The sequence below is a fragment of the Phaethon aethereus genome (assembly GCF_964289735.1).
Source record: "Phaethon aethereus genome assembly, chromosome: 4".
NCBI classification, from domain to species: Eukaryota; Metazoa; Chordata; class Aves; order Phaethontiformes; family Phaethontidae; genus Phaethon; species Phaethon aethereus.
The window spans coordinates 13,190,007-13,210,234 of NC_138578.1; positions in this window are offsets into that span (position 1 = coordinate 13,190,007).

A 20,228-nucleotide genomic window follows, 5' to 3' on the forward strand; every position below is an offset into this window, starting at 1 on the left:
AGAGCTGTTTTCTTTTCTTTCACTCATAACAGTGCTCTTCCTGGCCTTCCGGCAGCTCAGTCCTTTGAGAAGAGGAGCCTCAAAAGCAAGCCATTTCTAAAAGAGAGCTAGAGCTTGTCGCTGTCTCTGGTGCACTTCAGTCATTTTCAGGGCTGTACTGAGTATCTTGAGTTATACGATTTCCTTTTGCTCAAGCATGCCATCAGCATCTCGATTCTGCTCTGGTAGCGTTACAGTCAGCATACAAGCAGTGCAAGCGATGCATTTCAAAAGAGATGTGCTGGGAGCTAAAGGGCATTTTCTTAGTTTTCAAAGCGTTGCCACAAAGTGCTAAAACCTTGAATACCTATCGGAAAGAATGAAACATCTGCTTAGGGAAGGAAGGTTATAATTTGTAACAGCAAGAGTTTCTATTCTGAAAGAATAAAGTAAAACTGAGGGAACAAAATATCAATCCCTCATCAAGCAATCCTCTGGAGAAATCAGCCATCTCCTTAGAAGCAATACCACTTCACGAGTGAAGCATCCTCCACTTTTCTTTCTCAAATGAATTTTGTGCTCAATAAAAGCACGAACGTGTGATTACATTATGCTTCTTAAACAGTTGCCGGTGCCTGACTATATTTAGTCCGCTTCCAAACCCTGTCAAGTTTACGTTTTCCCCATTGTTAAGGAGACTATTCTGTGGGGTTTGTTTCTTCTGCGCGATAGCGAGCAGACGGGTACGTGTCACTCCTGCACCATCGTTAGCAGCGGGCTGGAACGGGGCCATGCCTTGCTGGAGCAAAGCCAGACCAGAGAGGTGTCTTAATAAATGCCAAAGCTTGTCCGAGAGAAAACCCCAAACAGAGCGAGCCAGAAAATTTCCAGCAAAATAAGTTTTCATCGGAATGCATCAGGTTCCTCAAACACAAAGCACTAAATAGAAACACGCCGATTTCGGCGAGAGGGGCCCTGAGAAGTACGACTGATTTCCAGCCAGGTAGGACAACCCCTGGAACCCAGGGTCTGTCCTGGAAGCATCTGTACTGCCAAGAGCCCAACAGTTATTCCACGATTCATAGCCAAGGAGCAGATCCCACTTGCGGGCTGCCACAGGTAAGGGGCTCCATGAATTTCCCATGGAGTTTTTTTCCCTAGTTTTCCCTATTTTTTTTTCATTGGAAGTTTCACACACATACTTATTTTTTTCCCTAAAAATAAGTTAAAGAAATAAATGTCCAAAGCTCCCAGGCTTCTGAACACCTTAGAACTGTGGAAAGAAATCTCTGTTTTCCACTAGCTCTGTTCTCCAGCATCAACTTCTTCAGAGATCTCATAGTAAGTTTGAATTGCAGGTCTACACAATGCAGCACTCGGGGTGAGCATATGCTTTAAAACATAATTGCTTTGGTTTCCCTACAGGTAGAGGAAAAACACACTAAGAACGGTGCAGTGTTGCCCGCTCTTACCTGTTTCTTCTATTTCTTTCTCTTTTGGTGGAATACACTATATTTCAAATTTTTCACTGGAGTCGTCAGCAACACTGTACAGCCTCATAGTGCAGGAATTGGGCTCCTTGAAGAGTTAGCTTGGATTCAATGGTGGGTTTAATGGTCTAGCTAGTGTGCTTCTCTTCTTAATCTGAGTGCCATTACAACTCGCCTGTGTGAAGCGACACGAAGATCCAGAACAGATGAATCGGTACTACATCTGCAAAATGAGTGTAGCATTGAACTCTGGTCTTCTCACTAGTGTAGTGCAGTGCAACTGTAGAGATGACTTATGAGGCAATTCGTCTATATTAATTTAGATGACATGCTCTCCCCTTCAAAAATAACTTAGGCATTCTTCTGTCCATGTCGCAAGGACATTTTGCTGAGTCAGCCTTTAGCTAGCTCTTTATTTCAATGCCATAAATTTCAACAACTGGTGATGAAATATATACTTTTTCTTGCTTAGGAGCACCAGAAGTTTAAAGTCTGCATTTCTCTAACCCTGGAGCTGGGTTTGGTCACTACAGTGGTGCCTGGGGGTAGAAGTAATTGATTGTTCCCGACCAATACTTTTCCATAAAAACAATTCACCATTTTTATATATAAACATGCATGTGTCTGTGTTGGAAAAAAGCTCTTAGGCCAAAAATTCAAGAGATGTGAAAATTTGCCTTATATTTTGGTGCGGGGGAGGTGGTGCTGAGAGCCATATTTATAAAGAAAACTACGTTCTTTTTCGGTTTTAAGACTCAAACTTGCCTTAACTATTCCATTAGCAGTAGCACCTGCTTTCTTTTAGATGATCACTTATACATGCCAAATGCTAAAAGCAAGGCCTGGGTTGCTATTTCTGCCATTTTTGTCCTCTTATTTGCTGGCCACATTTGCCTGGCGTTTGTGGTGTCGTGCCACGCAGAGGGAGAGGTTTGCTTTCCCGTGGAGTGCTGCAAACACAGTCTAAAGGTTCACAGACCGTTAGCAGTAATTATTTCTAATGTCCTCCGTTCCCTGTCCTACTCACACGCTCAGTATCAGCCTGTAAACCAGATGTCATGTCTAGACAGGTTTTCTATCCTGTTGGCTTGGCAAGGACAAAAAGATGGGGGTTTTAGCTCTCTGTTGTGCGGAGTACAAAATGATGATCCCCAGGCTCAGATGGGTGTTTTACCTGGCTAAATGCTGTGCCATAGGGTCCTAGGACACTGGCGTGTATGTACACGTACATATACACATACATAGGACCTAATCTCAGTCTTCGTTTTTGTCTCTGGTTTCCCTCCTGTGCCGCTTGCTGTGGTTCATTATTAGTTTTGCCTTTCATTCACTTACCGCAAGTCATATGTTGATTATCGGGTATCAGAGTGATTTGCGACCTGTGGAGGCTGGTGGCAAGTGGAATAGGTGTTTTGTAGACCCTTCTAACCCAGACATCAATAGTACGGTTGTCTGTGATAGCGATCAGATGATTCCTACATTTCTAATATATTTGAGCAAATGTTAAATGCATCCCGCTCCTTCCTTCCCTTTGTTTTCCCTCTTAAAATTTCATTTGTAGAGTTAGAAAAATATCTGAAAATATCTGATTTAAGGCTAAATTTACCTTTGCTCCTGACTATCTACCCTGGCGGAGGAAAGGACTGTAACACCTTGGAGGAAACACTGTGGTGCCTTGGAGGAAAGAATGAGAATCAAAACACAGGTTTTGAAGAAAATACATACCCAGTTTCACATAAAAGATCTGAAGGTGTGGATGGGTATGTTGACTCTTACGCTTAACTTACTGGGGAGAGGTTATCTTTGTTTTGCCTTATTAAAAAATTGTATTTTGCCTATACAAATTATATTTGTAAATATAATCAGGGACCAAGTCCAAAGGCACTGATTCAGCTCAAAGGTTGCAAATGCCCCTCTATATCGTATCTCAAGCCCTGCAGGTGGGGTTGCTTGCTTGTTCTGAACCCGGCCGCTGAAGTCTGTTGCTCGTGTCCAAAGTTAATCTTTATGATTATTCCAAGGTTTCACCTAAAGTAGAAGCTTCAAACAATTGCAGACAACTGAAATTAGGATGTTGTACTGGAACCCGTTCCTTTGATCAGCATTATGCTGCTTCCCCTCTGGTAGATCCAATTTAATTTACCTCTAAACTATTCACTTCTTTTCTTCCAACGAGAGTTATCAGTATGCTCCTGTTGTGATGAAAGTTGACCACAAACTGTGCTGTACTGGTAAGACTGGAGGCAGCAACTCAAGGAAGCGATTGTTTTCCTCTTTTTAGCATTTCTGAGACCACATCTGCAGTAGTGTGCCCAGTTTTGGGCTCCCCAATTCCAGCAGGACATGGACATACTGGAGCAAGTCCAGCAAAGGGCAACAAAGACAGTTGGGGGTCTGTGAGGAGCGGCAAAGGGAGCCACTCAGTGTAGAGAAGGCAAGAAGTCCTCAGCTGTCCAGCGGGTGATTTTACGGAGAAGAAAGCCAGATGCTTCCTGGAGGAGGAACAGTGAAAGGGCAAGAGGCAAAAGGCACCAGTTGAGCCAAGAAGCAGAACTTCACCACGAGCGTGGTCAAACACGGGAGCAGGCTGCCCAGAAAGGCTGCGCCACCTCCATCCTTAGAGGAATTCAAAACTCCACGGGGCATGGCCCTGAGCAACCTCGTCCGCCATGCAAGTTGCCCAGCCTAGATAAGGAGGCTGAACCAAACAATCTGTAGAGGTCTCTTCCAACCCAAATTTTTCTGTGATTCTGGTCTGCAAATCTACAAGTCTGACAAAGAAACAGAGCAACGTGCGCATCAACGGGCGGAGGTATAAAGAAAGGGAGGAAGCCAGGGCAATTTTAATCCTGAGCTGAATTCCTCTGACATTTGAGATGGTAAATTATTTCATAAACATAACTAGGAAAACGTCCAGTTCCTGAGGCCCATTTATAAATGCATTGACATTGAAAGAAGTTTTCCAGAACAACATCCTTCCCCCTCTCACTAAATGTGCTCGGATTTTTGATGATATTTTGCAGAGGGAGAGCCAGCCCTGAGAGAGCTGATTAATTCCACTCCCTGTTCACCGGGGGTAGGTTAAAAGCTGGAATGCAGGCATCTAGCCTAGCAATACCAATTATAATAGTAAGATGACTAATGAGATGAGTAATGGAGGATATCATGGCTTAAAATTTCACCTTTCCCAGAGATGAAAGGTTGAGGGAGATAGTTGCATTTATACTCTAATTCCTCCCATATAGGGACCAGATGGCTTTTAGAATTGATTCCATTGATTTTCTTTTTTTTTTTTTCTTTTTTATTTGACATTCCAGCAAGAGAGCTCTTCTCTCATAGCAGCTGTGTGACTTATCTTTGCATAGTCCTACAATGGTTCTTTCTTCCCTTTCCTTTTTCTCATCTGTGCTTTTTTTTTTTAAAACAAAAAAGCCAATTTTGCAAAGTTTAAACGTAGCAGCAGCGCAAGACGGAAACATTATTCTTTTGCTTGTTATTAACATGGTTTGTCACTTATGTTAAACAAAAATTGTGCCCTCAGAAAAAAGTTACACGCAAGAGGGATAAATGGTGGCTCACCGTACAGCATGTTAAAATGTTTCGCTTTCTGCTAAGCCCACACGCTGCCCGATATTGCGTGTCTAAGTCACACCTGGGAAAGCACTTAAGCACACACCTATTAATAGGCGGCAGAAGTTGTTTGCTATCTAGGAGTGGGCTATTCACCTGGGGACTGCATTTTCCAATTGAATAGTACTGAATAGTACGCATATGGCCTAGAAATGTCCATACCACCAGAAAGGAAATACACAGAGTGGTAATGATAATCACTATTTTAATCAATGGAAATGATAAGTAAACCAGTTATAATGTACCCCAGTGTTTTGGTGTGAAAGGTTTTTTTTTTCTGAGATTAGGAGTTTCACAAAAGTTTGCAGTACAAAGGGCAACATTTCAAGAAGGAAGGCAGGCTTAATGCCGCATTTTTATTAGAGTTCTGATCCTTTCAACAGTTCAGGCTCATCCAAGCATGACTTTGCAGGGTGTCACGAGGTGGCACTGCCAGGTCCCGTGCCAGGAGGTCTCCTGCTCCCTGTGAATCCGTGACCCATCCTTGCAGCAGTACTGACTGCGCTCAGGTCTGCTACTGAGGGTCTCTCCAAGTAGAATGAAGGTGTTGGAAAAGCAAGGTATTTTACACTCTGCTTTAGACTCTTTATCTATTGATGGCTGTTGGAGTGAATAAGTAGCTTCCAAAGAATTTAGCGTCTGCGTCAGTGTCAGGCTCTCCTGAAAAGGGAGGTTTCTGTATGCTGTTTTACAAGCTTTGCAGCAGAGATTGTAGCAATAAACAAGTTTGTTTTACAAGGAAACTCTGGCCTTTATATCCCCAACTTCCCTCTGATGAGAAGACAGCTTGCAAGACTGTAACATCTGCTGCCTCTTAGAAATAGGACGGTGATATTAGCTCAGCCGTATCACACAGACAGGGTACTTGCATCCATGGAAATGTTGGGAGCTGACCACAGGCAGCGCACTGACCTCGCGAGTCACTTAGAAACGTTTGAGAGCCCTGCACATCACGTCAGATCCACCATTCCCACCAGTCTTCTTTTGCCTCGATGGAAACCGTGACGAACGCGTTCACAGTTTGTACTTCACAAAGCAAGACAGAACATGGGGGGTGCCAGTTGTCTTTTCTAGGTGACTTGGAGTCTTTACATCTCTGGTCAAGGGGACTATCTCTCAGTTTGGAGGGGTTTTTTATGCTTTCAGTTTATTACTCTGGGTTACTTTCAGTTGAACGGGAGATACTCAGTTTAATGACTTGAATTTATAGGCCTTCTGCTAATAGCTTCATTGACCATGGAGCGCGAACAACAATGGTAAAGACACAGAGCAGTCTTATACCAAAATATCTTCCGAAATTGAAGTTGAATTTATGCTAATATAGCTGTAAATAAACGGAACTAGTCTATGACATTTCTCTATAGAGAAAAATAACACAGCAGGGGTACTTCTTACGGCCTTTCTCACACCTCTCTCTGTGATTATTCAATGACTTCAACTTCATGCACTTCAGAGAAATGCAGCGATGCCTAGTTGCCATGGCAGTACTAAAACCTGTTTCAAATTCACCATGAGTGTAGTCTCTTGCCTGTACAATTTTTTTTCTCCTGGTATTGGTGGCCAGGAGGGGCATGGTCCTGATTCACGCCGTGCCAGTGGGAAATGGAGAGTATTTACCCCGTGTGAGTGCAAGACGTGAACCCTCACGTGGGCCAAGATCTTGTCGCTATTCTACACCTCCAGGAGCCATTTCTGTTTCCACTGGTGTGAGGCAGACCGAAAATCACTGACAAATACTTTGGAGAAAGAAGCTTTTCTCACAGGCCTTCCCTCTCTGTTCCCCTCCAACTTTTGAGCATTGCCTAACATACCTGACAAAAATCATAGAATCACAGTATCATAGAATAATTTGGGTTGGAAGAGACCTTTAAAGGTCATCTATTCCAACCCCCCTGAAATGAGCAGGGACATCTTCAACTAGATCAGGTTGCTCAGAGCCCCATCCAACCTGACCTGGAATGTTTCCAGGGATGGGGCATCTACCACCTCTCTGGGCAACCTGTGCCAGGGTTTCGCCACCCTCGTTGAAATATTTTTCTTCCTTGCATCTAGTTTGAATCTGTCCTCTTTTAGTTTAAAACCATTACCTCTTGTCCTATCGCAACAGGCCCTGCTAAAAAGTCTGTCCCCATCTTTCTTCTAAGCCCCCTTTAAGTACTGGAAGGCTGCACTAACGTCTCCCCAGAGCCTTCTCTTCTCCAGGCTGAACAACCCCAACTCTCTCAGCCTGTCCTCATAGGAGAGGTGTTCCAGCCCTCTGAGCATTTTTGTACAGAAAAGAAGAAAGCATTCTCCTTCCTGACAGCCATGGCTTTGTTTGCAGTTGACATTTATCCAGGGTTTAGATATCACACCTATCTGTTACCTTCTCCAGCCACCCTCCACTCTCTCTTGGAAACAGGAAACCTTTCACTTGTACTGCCCTTTCTGACTTGCAGATGGAGCTTTGACTGCAGCTGAACTTGGAAAAGTTCTCTGTTACCCATTAACTTTTTCTTCCCACAGCTATATTGCCGTTCAGCTACCCAAGTCTGATCCAACTACAGTGTCAGGAACTGAAGAACCAAGAGGGCAAATGCAAAGCATCATACAGGCAGCTCCGCTACATAAATATGTAGGTGTGCGTGTGCCCGTGTGTGCACGTGAGAGACGGCGTGCGCACACGCACACACACTCCAATTGCTAAATTACACTTCTTTCATAACTTCAGACTGAGACAAATTAAATCGCACCCTCCCCCCCCAAATAATGAAAACCAAATTGATGTCCTAAGTGGATCAATAGAAGCTTAACTGAAATAGATAGGGGAGTTTATCAGACCTGATGTAGTAAAACACTAATAAGATCACTTCCAATTCACATATATAGGACTAAATATTCAGCACAAATTGATCTCATTGCCAAGGATGAATGGGAACCTTTAGTAACAGATTAGGGCTGTAAAGCATTCTTTTTCTATGCAAACAGTAGATTTTCCTCTTCCCCTTAATGATTGCATGTTTTTAATTCTGCCTTTCTTCTGCACAAAACAGTAGATTTCTCTCTGAAGTACCTGTTTGCTTCAGAAAACAAACCATCGGGTCGTTGTCTGCACCATTTTGCACTGAACAGTACCTGAGCGAAAGAGTATGGGAGTAAAAATTACTCATGGCCATGACGGCAGAAGCATTCCTCTCGGAGCCCTCGTTGCTACCCCTGCCTGCAGTGACCACGTAAGGGGGCTGGATGAAGAGGAGCAGCCTCAGGAGAAGGGACGGAGAGAGTCCCCAGCAGCACTGCAGAAGAGGGAAGAGCTGAACTGGAGGCTCCCATCACTGGTGCTGATCGCTGGATATTTAGCAGCATCTCCTTTAACCTTTTGGTTTTGAGGTTGTCTGCAGGAAAGAAAAAAACCTACTTTTTACTTTTTACCTAACTCCTCTGCTATGAAGTCTGCAGAAGGCAGGTTACTCCCTCTGCCCCAGTGACAGGCACCAAGCCACCTTTTGGAGTGGGGCTGATGCACTCCCTTCTCTGCCTTCCCCCCGGGCTGGCAAGATGCTTTTCTCCCTCAGTACATTATCCTGGCTTCTTGCCCAGGCACAGGTACTGCTAGTTGGATGGCTAATCTCCTTGGGTTTATCGCTACTGCTTCAAAGAGTGGTATTTACCCCATCTGTTTTCAGCTGCCCTAAAGTCCGATGTGTGGCTCATGTTCTTCTGTAGCCCGAGGCCGTTCTCCATGGTCAATGGGGAAAGCCAGACTCCCCCAGTGGGCGTGATGAGAAAACCCACCGGCCTCAAATGGCTGTGAGCTGAGATGCGTCAAAGAGTATCGGCGTGAAAGGCAGCGAAGACCAACAGTACTGGAGAGACACGGAAGTAAAGCTCCGCCAAAAGCAGAAGGCAGGATAGAGACCCGTCCCGCGTACACCGGAGCAGCTCCCTTCACCTCCTGGAAGGACCACTTTCTCTCCAGTGACTACAGAGGTCTTCGACACTTGCGCCGACTAAATGCTGTTTTCAGATGGTTAACAGGCAAGTGAAACGAATACAGCTTTGAAGATCCAGCATCCACAGCTCTGACGTTAACTCTTAATCTGAGCAAAGGCTGTTTATGCAGCTGGGATATAGTTTATTTGCTGCAGGTTGACCCATTCAAAGGAGAAAAATATGAGGGGCAGGAGTAAGCACTCCCCCTCCCATTTTTATTTATATACATGTAAATAAACGTATTCATAAAGGATGCAGCCCTGGCATGGCTTTACCTTTCTCTGTCTGACTTCTAAAATATAAAGAGAGACAATGAAAGGAATTGCCAAGAGAAATCTTCTTGTGCTGTAGGACGTGGGGAAAAGAAAAAAAAAAAAAAGACGCAATGAAGTGTGTAGATGAAAAAACAAACCTGAGTTTTGACTATGTAAAGTTTTAGTAACGTTAAGAGGTACTTTTTGTACCAGCAATTTCTGACCTATTGCGCACAGGATAGAGTTTTGTTGTGACCCATTCCGAAGCTAGCGTGCTCTCTATGAAGCGATACCAATCATTTTGATACAGAGACATTCAGTAAGGAGTTTGGTATGCTCTGGGATTAGAGGGTCCAGAAGACTTTCAACACCAGAGGGAAGATGACTGAATATTTATATCCTGAGGTATCGTATTTAGAACAATTTACAGCAAAAATAGGGATGAAATTTTAACCCAGCATAATAAAGAGTACTTTCTGTTTTGTTGGGGTTTTTTTTAATAAAGTGATATTTAACAGGATCATTTGCGCTTTTAAGCTGTAGAGCCAGCTCTGTATCATTAAGCAAATTGAATTCATAGATAAATACATGTATAAAAGTATTCTACCAAGGTAATAATCTCTTTGTAAGGAAACCTTGGAGCAGTGTACAGGAATGAACACTGTCTACCAAGGAAAGCAGAACGATACCGAAGACATCTGACAGTAAGACAACTGGCGACCAAATGCAGGACTCTCGGCATTACCAATTACTGCAAATAAACTTAAGGAAAACCAGACAGAACTGAAGAAAGATAAGATTTCCCGGGACAGAACTTCTGAACATGAATTGTTGTCTGAAAGAAGCACGTTGAATATGGCATATTATAATAGATGGGAAAACCAACTAAAGTGGAGTTACAATCAATTTTTGAAATAACAGAAACATAAATAAAAGGCAGTATCATGATACTCATCGGGCCTCTGTTTTGTTAATGAGGAGTAAAGGATTTCTGCAAAATAGACTGTTAATGTAAAATCCATAACTGTGCCTAGACTTCAGATAGCTGTCTCTGGAATGATAGCTCCTGGTCTGCTCCTAGCATTGCCAAGAATGCAGGAATATAAACTGCATCCAGAGTGCAGACAATAAAAACAAAGCCTTTTTTTTTTTTTTTAAAAGAACAAAATCTTTTAGTAATGGACTTGAATTGCAGGCCTTGCAGGCAAAATTTAGAAGCACTTTTGGAACCTAATGAGCGATACGCACACTGTTCAGAAAAAAAAAATAAATAAATTACTGCTCCAAATAGAGTCCACAACTTCTAAATTAAGGCTCTGGAAGTTCCTCTTAAGTCTGAAAATTAAGCTCAAAAGTATATCAAATTAGCTGCTCCAAAACAGACAACCCAAATCTGTTGCCGTCTTTTAATATATTCTTCTTATTACTTCAAAGGCATAATTGTAACTGAAGCGTTTTGTGCATGGCCTTTCCATTGTCACTCGAACGGAAACGTCTGGAATAGGAGTCCTAGCAAAACAGAAACGGTATTACGTGCCTGTCTCAACCAACCACAATCATTTTATGGATATAATTCCTCAACTGCAGACTAAAGAATTCGAAACGGTATTTTGTGAACACGCTCGAATATCAGAGGACTCTCAGGGAACCACGCGTTGTTAAATGACGCCATATTAGCAGTCAAAAGGAGACGCAACTTGTCAAAACAACCGTTAAAAAAACGCGTTCGTAGCAAGCCCCGTCGCCTTGGCGCGAGGCGGCGCCCCTCGGGGCACGCGGGGAACCACTGACCCCTCCAGGCCGCGCTCTCATGGCGAAGGAAGGCGGCTGGGCGGGGAGGCCAGCCCCCGCTGGGGGAGGCAGTGGCGATCCGCCCGCCGCCTCGGAAGCGCCGGCAGAGGAGAGGAGCTCGGCGGGCTGCCCGGGGCAGCGACCAAGCCGCCGCGGCCTGCGCGTCGCCTTTTGGGGCCCGCGCATCGCCTTTTGGGGCCCGCCTCCCAGCGCTCCGGTTCTTCCTGCGCCTCTCGCTTGAACCTTTCGCGTCCTGAAGCGGCCGCGGCAGGCCAGCCGGCGGTCACGGCCACGGGCGGAGGGACCTGCTGCGGGCGGGCGTTTCGCAAAGTTCGGCTCAGCCATTTCGGAGTCCGAAGAGGAACATTGTGGTGGGAACAGTTCAGCGTGAGCTCGTTAACGCTCGGTTATTGCTTTGAAGCGCCTTGCAACGTGGCACGGCGGTCTCTTAGGTGTCTCTCCCTCAGCCAGGGCCAAAACAGCCTCTGTTATGCAGCCCGCTAAAAAGCATTGCTGCCCCTCACGACATTTGGAAATACGTGGTTTGTCCTATTGATTAGTTCCGACCTGGAAGAAAATTAAAGAAACCAAAACAGGAAAAAAAAAACCAAAACGCAGAAACCAAACAACCCCAAACCGCTATTCTTTAAACTACACGGTGACAGCACAAATAGAAAGGACTATCTAGCTTTCTTCCTAGGCAGGTTCGAAAAGGGAGGGCGAGCACCCTTCTGGAGGCCATGCTCCTTTCAGCTGTTAAAGGCCCCAGTCCAGGTGCAGTCGCTGGCTCAGGGAGTCCTTTCTCCCAGGCGCTGGGAGGTAAGCCGGGCAAGATGCCCTCTGATACTTTTTTGTTCTCAGAAGAAAAGCCACTGGCAGGGAAAGCACGCTAGATTACATGGACCTTTGCTCTCAGCCAGTTCAGCAGCTTTAGTATTCATAGACCTGTATTGGCCATTTACATCATTAAAAAAAGAAAAAAATTATAAATTGCAACTCCTGGGTCTCAATTTCTTGCTTGTTTTGGTCCTGTCTGGTGGCTGGAGGCTCTTGGGACACACACACACAGCTGAACCAGGCCTTGTAGCGGCAGTCACCTAAACTCAAATACATTTGTTGCCTGAACACAAAGAGGAGAAAAATATAGAAGGCAAACCAGACAACTTGAAAGGTTTATATGAATGTTCATACAAATGGATGCCACAACAGCTTGGAGTTCTTTTCAGCTCGGTCCTAGTCAATGTAACTTGTCCCAGGCATCTCTTACCTACCCTCAGGTTTCATCCCTCCGCCACCGGTTTTCTCTGGCAAGGAGAGCGAGCTCTGTCTCTCTGGCATTGTCCTTTAGGAGGACTTTAAGCCCGTAGTTGCCTCTTCAAGTCACCATGACCTGAAATTCGTGGGGACAAAACTCTGCCCACTCTTTCTTACGGGCAGTGACCCTGCCAGTGGATTGCCCTGACCTCAGTTTGCTCTGTCTCCCTGCTGTTAACTTTCTTCTTTTCTCCAGCCTGCTAAAATAAGCCAGTTCTGCAACTACCCGCAGGAAATGAGGCTGGGTTTTGGTTGGTGTTTTTTTTTCTTTCGAGCTGTCCTTGCCTCTCCAGGGAGTTGAATTAATTTTCCCCTGCTGAGACAGGAGCACAGAAATACGCACACGCTGCCGGAGAGCCCCGGGGGTAGGTCGCGGGGTAGGTCGCCGCCGGAGCCGGGGGCTGGCCCAGGCACGTCGCTCCCTCCCGGCGGCCGGCGGCTCAGCGCTAGCACACGCAGAACATGGCCCTTAGGCGCTGCTCCCACCCGTGACGCTTTACTCCCGCTCCAACACGCACGCCCCGATCCGCTTTTATTAGAGTGAAAGGTTTTTATATAAGTCTGGAGGATGGGGTTTTATTTTTAAAACATTTGCAGTAGCACTTCTGAAGCATCCCTATCATCTGGCAAAAGAGGGAATTTAATGCAAAACCATATTTCAGTCGCTCTCCCGACACTGCTGCTTCCCCTACAGAAATTGTTTTATTGAATCCAATTTTTTTAAAATTAATTCGGTATTCATGAAAGAGCTCGGACTGATAGCTTGTAAAGCGGTGGCCAGATTCCCACGCAGAACCCGGGTAGCAAAACTGATTTCAGGCCCGCTGCAATGACTGCTTGCAGCGGCTCGGTTTTGGAAGGGGTTCAGCCAGGGGTTTGGTTCTAATCCGCGGAGAAACGCTTCACCCCTGTGCGCGGCGTCACGCAGGGTGCTGTTCCCGCTGCCAGCCAGGCTTCTTCCCAGGCTCACTGGAAAGGCTCGGCGCCCGGGGTGGGCTCTGTCGGGCAGCAGGCTCCGCACGTGGTGCCCCTGGGAAGCAGCGTAATGACAGACAGTGACCAATAACGTGGTCAAACAGTGATTCAAACCACCAATCCAACATCAAAAAGCTGATTTATTACCTGACAGAGTCAATCTTCTCTTTCATCAGTTCAGCCAGAAAGAAAGGAAATGGTTGTATTTTAAGAGCAATGTTGAAAAATACGGTATGGATGAAATACGAAACAGAAAACACACTCTTTCTTAGACTATCAGAAAAGACTAGCCACAACCTTACGCTAATGGTTACATCCTCCAAAGGACTTCAAAGTTCACAACAGCATTTGTGTCTATCCAAGAGCTACGTTCACACGACCCGATACGCGCAGCCACTTTGAGATGAGTAAACACAGGTGCAGATTTGCATCAATTAAAAAAAAAAAAAAAAAAAAATCTGTGTGATGTTTTTCCAGTAGCTCCCTTTTATTATCTTTTCCATTTCCATCTAGCTGTGTTCCAAGTTCAAAATAACAAGCCTTCAGTTCCTGCACAGTTGTAGCGTTTGGCAAACCGGGGGCTGGTACGACACCTTACCCATAAAGGTGTTCCCATTAACTATGCATAAGGAAAAGAGGGTCCATCTTATTTTGTCTCATTTATAGTGGGGAAAAATAGATTCTGAAGTACTGTAAGTATTACGGAGAGCTTGAAAGAACCTCCTAATTATTATTCACTGCTTTATAGATCATTGTTAAAAGTGTTAATTTCAATTATCTAAATGTTCTTCTGGCTTGTATGTCATTTGCAATAAAATTACTAAGGCCAGATTTACTGGTGTACACCATTTGCTGTTGTGCAATTCCAGCCTCGGGTTTACGACTGCTTTGTGTTGCTGGAGTGGTGCGCTGAGCTTTCTAATGATTCTGGCTTATTGCCTTTTCCCCACACATTCTATATCAATTTATTATTCCGTGGCGGATGGTTATATGCTTTCTGCAATTTACTTTAGAAATAGTATTAAAAATGAAGTTGACATGCATTAAATAATACTTTATTGATTTTCTCAAACTTGCAACACAGGAATGCACCTCTGCACCGCTAGCGCTAAACCATACATACGTACACGTTTATGCATATACAGAAAACCACGGGTATGCTATAAGACAAAAGCAGATGAAAGCCATACACGCTGCACAGAAATACATCTCAAATGACATCTTGAAAAACTGTGAGGGGAGAAAAAGACCCATCCCGCTGCACCAGCCTGCGTTTCGCGTGCGGGCACGCTCGTAGCAAGAACGAAGCACCGTTTTTCCATGAGCAGAGCTTCCGAGCCAGCCCGGCTGCGGCCGTGGCTACGCAAACCGCTCGCCAACAAGCCCAGGAAGGGGAGACGGCCACGTGCTGCTTCCCCTCGGCCCCTCTGCCCAGGGAAGCTGTTTGGTTTCGGCCCATATTTCAAGCGCAGAGTTTTGGTGCAGACATCCATCGTGGTGAGCCAAACAGCGACAGATCGAGCCCTAATCTGTAGGACTAGGCTGTTTCCGATACCGATTAAGACAGATTTTTTTCTAAAGCAGGAATTAGGGGAGCGTTTGGGTGACTACCTAACCTTTGGACTAACATATAATGATTTCATTTCTAAAAGTAGCAACTTTGAGTGAGCACAGAGACTAGGTGTTTTATTACCCACATGTGTCTGCTTTCGATAAAGGCTTTACATTTCCCTTTTGGAAAGGACGTCGAAAACAATTTTTGCTTAAAATGCGGGTAAGGGAATAAAAACGGGTCAAGGTGGATTCAACACAAGAGATAATTATTAGCATAAGCTACAGCTTGAAGCATTTTAGAGCACACGTGCCGCTGGATGAACGTGACGCTGGCACGGCACCGCACGCTACCTTCGCAGCCGGCGCGCTTTCCGCCATCCCGCTGCCTCCGTATGATCTAAAGCAGGGCTGCACGAGACTTGCAGTCAAACGCAGTGCTGCCAGAAAGGTGCGATCAATCGTCTCTGCTGAGCTGACAGTACGGGATATGATTTATCCTGCCTCTGACTCACATATTTATTATAAAAATCAAAGGTAGCTGGGGTTTAGCACCAGTACAAAGTGCTGGAGTTTTGCTCAACAGTGGGCTGTTGCACGTGGAACAAGCTTCAGATCTCCCGGCGTCTAATGATCCATTTTAAACATATCTGGCACATGAATTAGCAAACAGAGCTGTGAAATACTAACAGCAGCCAAAAGTAATTTATGAATTGCACTGTGCAGTATGTCAAGTAAAAATGCAGCAAGAACTCCCTTAAAAGCTTCTTTGCCTGTCCCAGCTTTCTGGTAACCAAAACACCCGAGAGCGCTGCGCTGAATGTAATGTGTAATGCTCCAAATCTCCAAATAAAAAAAAAATAAAAAAAAAAAAAAGAAAGAAAATAAACCCAGGAAAACTGAAATGTCCCCCTAGAACTAGATAACATATTTTTTAATGAAGCTGTTGGTAATTGAAAATATGCAAGTAATTAAGTATACATAGCTGGCTAATCCTAAAATTCACTGCTGTGCACATAGTCTTTCAGTTTGTCCAAATCTACCGATATCTCCGCAGAGTTTTCATAACCTCTAGCAGGGTTTGTCATGTATCCAAATTTTCTAACGCAAGTTGGCCATGTCAGGACCTCTAATGGGGTGTTGGAGTGCAAGTGCAAGGATTCTATTAAAACACCGCAGCGCATCTGAGATACCCTAGAGGAGCTGAGTGTTTGACGTGATAAGCTTTAAGATCCTCCGGTTGCAATCTGCAAACAAAACTATACGAGCCAGTGAGGGAGGAGCTGCTTGGAAAGGCTTTAGACCCTTAGATGACCATAACTTGTGATCATGTTACTTTTTAAAAGTGCTGTTACAGCCTGGAAAACTGTTTTTCTGTGACATGACACTTTTCAGATGAGGAAAAATATGAGGCTTAAAAAAAAATCGAAAGTAGATGGGCAAGAATAGCACCCAGCTTAAAATTAAATACAGATGTCTCAAAAACCCGGCTTGCAGAGGAGACACTGAAAGGGAATGCTTTCAGAGAAAAGTTATTTGTAACCTTCAGTCGGGGTGCACGTAGGAGAAAGCACTGGGGAAACCGTAAGAATCATCATCTGCCGAGGGGTTCATGTTTATACCTCTAAGATTCTCCTCATTTTCTGCCAGAAACGTTGCCAAGTGCTGCAGAACGCACGTGTATACGCAGGCCAAAACCCCGCAGGCTTTGCAGATGCCGCGTACCTGGGCTGTGCCGCAAGCCCATTTGAAGGCCCCCATCCGCCCTGGTGCTTCCAAGCAGCTTGATACGTAGGTACCGCGAAGGCTCAGGTTCTCGCGGAGACTTACGCATTCATCTGTACGAGTCGGTCTACTATGCTATGCATATTCAATGATTAGTATCCTTAGAAATCAGCTGGACGTCGTAATTAAGACAAGCCAGGATTGCTAGCAGCAAATTATACACGTACTTCGGCTTTGATTACTGTAATGACCGAATGGCAAAGAGATACTGGCAGCTAAAAGGGCATCAAATGGCTTTCTTGAGGCAGAGCCAACGGTACGGGGTAAAATTAGAAAACTGGCCCATAACATTTAAACTTCTCATGACTAAATGGGAGCAGGGAAAAACCCACCAAAATTCGTAGGTAACCGTTTTATAAAACATTGTAAAGTACGAGCGGCGATCGCAAAAGCCAGCTGCGTTATAAAACCCAGGACTGCAGCTCCCCTCGAGCAGAAAAAGCTCCGGGCTCAGCAAGGTGCCTGCGGTCGCTTGCCAACGTCCAAAGCACTGACTCCGGATGGCGAGGTGTGCCCCGGAGGAAGGGGTGGTATTTCCCTTTCAAAGGAGCTCCAGCTGAATTCCTGGGAGCAGAAGGCGGCCTGCAGAAAAGCTTAGCAGTGTGAAAGTTTTGTAGCTTGCGTTGTGAGAGGAGGATGAGCCGCAGAAGCATAAAACTGAGCGTAGCCACAGCGCTTTTGTAACCGTGTTGGATCATCATCGATGTGATGTTTAGAAAATACCAAAGCTTTGGTTTAGATCACACCGTAGACATCCCTGTGGCAGGGAATGTAAAGAGAATCCAAACTCTCTCTTGATAAAGTCAAGCCTTTGTTGGAAAAGGTGTTTTATCCATTTGGGTCTTTGCACTTCAAGGAAAAAATTATTTCAAAAGTTTCTTTGACTCAAAAGGAAACAAGAAAGCAAACGTAAACAGAATTGGTGTGTCAATTGTAGACATGCTCCCCAGCAGTTCCTTGGCAAAAAGACAGTGACAGAAGTCAAATTAAATGTGGACTAACATGCAGGGAACACATGCAGGCTTCTGAAGGCAAGCAGGAAATTCAACATCAGTTTGCCAAGTCTCAACGAGTCACCAGTAGGTGTTTAAGGCAAGGAGACCTTCCTGAGTTACTCCAGTCTCATCGCCACAGAGAACTGGATAAAAGAGTGCAGGGAGGAATGTCCGAGGGGAAAAAAAAGAAAAAAAAAAATTAAAAAATCACAACTGCCATCTCCTGCAGCCAAGAGCTCCTATCCGGGCACAGGGCCACCTCCCTCGGGCATCTCCCTGGGCACTGATCCTGCCGGGGGCGAGAGCCGGGCTGAGGGCGAGTCCACAGCATCTCGGGCAGGATACAAGCGGGCGTGGGCACAAGCACACTTTCTTGGGACGGTTGTCCCCACCGCTGTTATGAGGCTTGCACAAAAAGCACCTTTACAGGCTATATACACAGTGTGAGTAAGCTTAAGAGCGCGAGCTGGGTCAGATGCCTGAAGGTCCAGCGACGTTCCTTGAACCGGCGTTTGCTACTGGCCTTACCTGCGCCAGTGGCCGTACGGACACCGCGGCCGCTGCAGAAAAGGCTCCAGTTTGGGAAGCGGCCCTACAAGCCAAGAGGGTTACCACGCATTGTCCTGCACATCCCCCTGACTGCTCCTTCCTGGGCTCAAAGCACCGGTCTTTGCCATTCGCATCCTTCCCAGATATAAATACATTTTTTACACTGGATTTCAGTGTGTTCCCTGCTACAGGCTCCGCTGCTCGAGCCACCTGTGCTCTGCTGGTCGTTAAACCCGACATTTGATAGGCGTGTTGGACAAATGAGATTACTACTTCCTCCTGAAGAAAGATCAACACCCATTTTTCCAAGACCTATACTGATTAAAACCTGTCTGCATCCTGATACGAGTCTAACGCTTGAACCAAAAATTCTGGAGCTACTGAACGTTATGGAAAGCCATTTTCATCTTGTTGCGTCAACACAATTAGCTGCCTTCCTTGTGGGTACATGTAACTCCTATCTTTTTCTGTAGAATAAATGCTTGAAAAATATTCTTAAATTAAAGGCTCGTTTTCCTCTGCAAATCAGAAAGCATGAGCTTACCCATTCAGCCAAAGAGTTATATTTACATCTACATAGTCAAAGGCGAATGAACGTCTTGCAAGCAAAGATTTTTGGTTGAGTTTTAATTCAAATTGGAAAATCTGGAAAATGTAGTGTGTTCTAGTCAAAAGAAACCTCTGTTGCAATTTGAATTGAGAATAGGTAATTCTTAGGGGGTCATTGTCATCCTCAGTATCAATCAGTTCAGAACATAAGGGCTTTTACTAATTTTATTATACCAGCTGCAGTAACTTAGGGTTCATTTCACTCCCACTCAGCTATCTAACACATTAAGCATGCTTAAACCAGTCATCCTGTCTCCTCCTTCAAGAAATAGCTGTGAGCAATTCCAGAGGTCGGTTCATCTCACCTGCCTTAAATACCTGCCTGAGCATGGGCTGCATCACACCCTGGGGCACCTCAGTTTTCTCAGGCTTGCCTTCCTCTAAGCCAGCTTGGCCCGTAGTCTATGATGTCTAATCAGATGCACATTTACACCGGATCAAATGCCTTTGTCACTGGACACGAGCATTAAAAGACAACTTTTGAAATGCACAAGTGAGAGTAAAAAATCAGCAACGATTTCGGTATAAAGGGAAAAATGCAGCAAAGATTTTTAAATGCCGCACAAAAGTTATGGCGGTCGCTTCATTTCCAATGGCGTTTCCAAAAGCTCTTAGAAGTTTTCCCATGAAAACATAACTTGAACACATGTTACAGCAATATATACAACTGCATACGTACACACGCTCCTACAAGACACTAGAGGCGTAGCCGCTGAAGCCGCGGGCTCTGTGCTATCTACCTCTCCCCGCTGTGGGGAGGCTCCAGAGCCAACTCCTAAAACATGGCTGTCGATGGCGCCCAGCGTTTTAAAGCCAGCCAAAGTCAACGCGGGTTGACTTCGAACAGCGCGCGGCGAACGGCTGCAGCCAACGGACCGGGCGAGGAGCTGGGGACGGGCGTCGCGCTGAAGCATCTTTGCTCCTCGGCCGCGGCATCCCCAGGAAGGTGCCGGCTGTCAGCGGCGCATCGGCACCGCCGCTTTGCGAACCCTGCGCCGTCGCGATGCAACACCACCCCTGAATCTTTGCACGTCAAAGACCTCGGCGTAGCGCATCACGTGCCAAACGCCTCCGTGCGCAACGACGCGAAAAGGGCGCGACGCCTACGAGAAGTTTCAGAAACCAAAACGTGCCCCTCCGGTAAAATCGTGCCATGACAGAGCAGTCCAGAGCAGGAGGCGCAAAGGCGGGTCAGCATCTGCGGCGGCTTCAGACGCTGAAGCGTTTCTCCAAGCACTGCGGTACTGAACCTCGTCAGTATTTGCTGCTCACAAAAGGTTCCTTTCTGTTGCCTTCGGTGGCACTTTGGCCCGTAGCCCAGAAGAGCAACAAAT